Raw genomic sequence first — 4,187 nt, forward strand, 5'->3', positions numbered from 1 at the left:
GGGGGCAAACACTTTTTCACACAGGGCCATGTAGCTTTGGATTTTTTTCTTCCTCATTAATAAGACCCTTCATTTAAAAACTGCATTTTGTGTTTACTTGTGTTATCTTTGACTAATGTTTAAATTTGTTTGATGATCTGAAACATTTAAGTGTGGAAAACATGCAAAAAAGTAAGAAATCAGGAAGGGGGCAAACACTTTTTCACACCACTGTACATAGTACAGTCCAAATTCCTCCCTAACCATGTACATTTCCCTCATCAGGATGATTTGGCTGCTCACCCTCTTGACCCTCGGTCTGATCACCGCACCGGTGCTCCCCGAGATCATAGAACCAGGACCTGACTCTGGGATTGTTCTGAAGGAACAATCCGGGCTGCTGATCACTGACTGTCGCCTACACACACAAAGGGTGTTTGTTAGGTTAAACCCCCTGGAGGTATGTAAAAAGAACGTCCCTGTCACAGCTCAGCTAACCAGTTGGGCTGGCACGAGCTGGAACAGGGAGGTTATACGCCATACCGAGGCAGACACGACCCACATGTTGCAGCAGCTACAGAAGTTCACAATTACCCAATCAGAACTAGGTGGACACAACAAGAGATCCAAACGGTTTATTGGTGGGCTGCTAACCGCAGCTGCCGCTGTTGGCTCTCTTTTCAGCATTGGACTCTCCTCAGGCAATGCAGTAAGCCTGTCCACTGTTAAGTGCCATATAGGCGAACTGCAGGACGAAATCCCAGACATCAAAGCACAAATTACCCAGCAACAAAGCCAACTTCAAACAACAGGACAGACAGTGCGAGGAACCGTCCTAGTGGTAAACACCCACAGTGAGACATTAAACAAAACACTCCTTGCGGTTAATTCTCTCCTCTCTGTTGTGCAAGTTGATTATGCTCATACGCAACTCGTTAGCGCATTGATGTCAGACATGCTGCGAGATATTGGATCCTCCGTGGACAGCTTAGCTATAGGTAGGATTCCTCCATATTTCGTCCCTCTTTCTCTGGTACAGAGGCTCCTGACTACGGCTACTCGAGGTCTGGTCACCCCCCTTCAAGCCCATTTGGCCTACACTTTAGGTAATGCGGTCCCAATCTATGTCAATCCTGAAGACAGAGAATTGGCTTTTATTATCAATCTGCCAATCGTGGCCTCCGAAAACATCTATCGACTAAAGGATGTAGTAAATGTCGGATTCTGGCAGGGGGCGTGCACGTTAAAGTGCAGATCCCTCCAGTCATCGCTTACCATGATAATAGTCTGGACCTATACCTAGCCCCAAATTTGCGCATGTGCACACTGACCAAGGATATCCATTACCTATGTCCCAGTAAGCCGTTTATCCGCGATAGCACGGATGGGATATGTGGCCTCAAGCCTATGGCACCTGATGCCCGATGCCCAACAACGGTAACATCCCGATCTCAGGTCACTGACACTCAGGCTGAGATTGTAGGAAGCCGCTGGCTAGTCAACACTCCAGCTAGTACTGCTGTTCTCACATATGACCAACATGACACCACTACCCGCGTCGTGCTGCCCGGCCAGACGCTGTGGATCACTGTACCAGAGAACGCCATTTTACATATAGAGGACTTAGCCCTTTACCACCTGAACCCCGATCAGTATGAGAGCGAGATAGAGGTTTCTGAGTTCTTCAGCCAGCACACCTTGGAGTTAGATCCAAACACAGTAACTCAGGTACAATATAAAGGCACTCAAACGATCGATGTTACTCCAGTTGATGACGTGCTGAAGGAGATTGCCTCATCTAGCCAGGTCCCTAGTCCACCCATCAACCATGCATGGTCGACCCCTGACACCATACTTGCCGTCACAATAGCCCTAGGATACTTCCTGACCTTCGGGATAGCTTTCTTCTACATTAAACGCTCCCAAGCTCTACAGTGCAAACTGGAGAAATGCCACAGGGGCCTAGAAACCTTAGCCAAATCCAGAAAGTCACGAAAAGACAACCAATCAACTGAACTGCAGGAGGTTGAGGAAGGCAGGGACTACAGTGGAGTTGGTACTCCCCTGGCCCCGGCCATCCTGGACCTGGATTTCTAAGGAGTAAACCCTGTACAACACTTGAGCATCGGCTCACGTGGTCTAACCATCAATATGCACCACCTGGGCGATCGAAGGTTCCCAGGACAGTCAACATTGGAATCGAGTGGGGGAATTTAGGAACATATTGATATCTATTCTCAGCAAGGCCGGATGTTTATTGCCCTGCCCCCTAACTGACCCCAGTCAGGAGAAAGACAGTCTGTCTGTCTCCAAGGACATCATGTGAAGACTATTCAAATCAGGTCATTAACTCATGAAGGGGTCCCCTTTCTCTCCCCGAGGTAGTTTTTATTAGCAACTCTGCCTTGAAAAACAATGCACCCTTTGATGACCGCATCCTGCCACTCACATGACTCAAAGAGAGACAAATGTTCGATTGTAGCAGGACTGAAACGTATGTGTCAGATCCTTGTGCCTCTTTATTACCGTGTAACATGTCTTGACTTGTTCAATACACATGATCATGTTTTCATATGAATGGAACTCTGTTAAGAACAAAGTTTTGATATGTGGCATAATTAAATGTAATTTCAACTCTCTAACATATAGCCATATTGCCATCTTGTGGCGGAGTTAGGAAGGGTTACCGTAAGGAAGTCCACTTTATATATATATATATATATATATATATATATATATATATATATATATATAATGAAGATATAATTAGGTAGTATTAATCAACTTGTTGCATGACTATGTGTTCCTTCATTCTGTTTCTCATTATACATTGTCATTGGATTAATCAGAGTGTGTGTATTTGACGTAGGCTAGCTGTTATCATGGCATAATAAGTGTATTTTGATTTAATGTTAATCTGTATGTTTAATTGGATGCTAAGAAACAATGTGGACCATAGTGGGAAGAGTAAGCGTCACTCGCGCGTAACATATTAAAGTAAACGACCTCGTATCAGGAAAGAATTAAAGTTTCCCCTGATTATATCTCTATAGGGATATATTCCTTATCACGAGGAAAAATCCCCTTCTTATCAGGCTCGCCGCCCACTTTTTGACTCAGTGAAATACCCGGGCGCCGCTTGCTCTCATTCTGTTATCTCTCTTCTTTTCTCTTCTCTCAAACTCTTGTCTTAGCTTGTTTTCTCTTGTCTCCTCTCTTCTGTTAATTTCTCTTGCTCTTAGCTTCTTCTCTTAATTTTTCATCGTGTCTCGTTTTACGCGCTCTTAACTTTTAACTCTTGCTTCAATTTTTTTTCCCTCGTTTTTGTCTGCCGTATTTATTCGCATTTTTAACCTTTTATGCTCACGAGCAAAGTTATTTTGAACTTTGAAATTTTATCAATCCAGTTTTCTTTTATTTCCAGTGTTTTCAACATTTTTACACATAATGGTAACTTTGACAGCAGTATCGAACGGCCAGCGATATTGTTGTCACATTATTATAAGTGAGTAACCAGAACGAAGCAGACCAGCACCTGTCGACCCACCTCTTCGCTCCAGATTCATCGGAGCCGGCTGCCAGCCACTTGCCACAGTGATCCTTCAGCCAGCCAACAGGCCTTCTCCACCGTGGGCCAACCAGCTGGGTACCCACAGGACATCGCGAATTCAACCGCTCTTCTGGCTGTGAAACAGCCGTGCTGTTCTGCTGGAAAACCCGGGAGCAGCTGAGCGACAGTCCAGGGACCCCGAAAAACCTCCACCTGTGATCCCCGCTGTTGAAAGTAGGCCAAAATTTTCCATAACTTGAGTTAACCGCTGGGCGGTGAAGAGTGAGGTCGAACAGGAGGCTTAGTTAATTATCTCGATTTTAATTTAGGTTTCATTAGGTCCAAGTGAATGATTTTGCGCATTCCTGCGGTCCCCATTGATAATATAGGCTGTTTTAATATAGGCTACTCTCCCACTATCGCCAAACTAAGCAAATCAAACGAGTGTTACTTCTCACTTCATTCATATATATATATTGTTAATTTTTAATTTTTTTTAATTTTATATACTTTATTAATCCCCGAGGGGAAATTCAATTTTACACTCTGTTGTCAATTACACACAGGTCCGAACACACACATGCACAAACTGGACCTATACATGCACTAAATGGAGAGATGTCAGAGTGGGCTGCCCATGACAGGCGCTCCGAGCAGT

This window comes from Epinephelus moara, chromosome 19 (genome assembly GCF_006386435.1).
Source record: "Epinephelus moara isolate mb chromosome 19, YSFRI_EMoa_1.0, whole genome shotgun sequence".
Lineage (NCBI taxonomy): Eukaryota > Metazoa > Chordata > Actinopteri > Perciformes > Serranidae > Epinephelus > Epinephelus moara.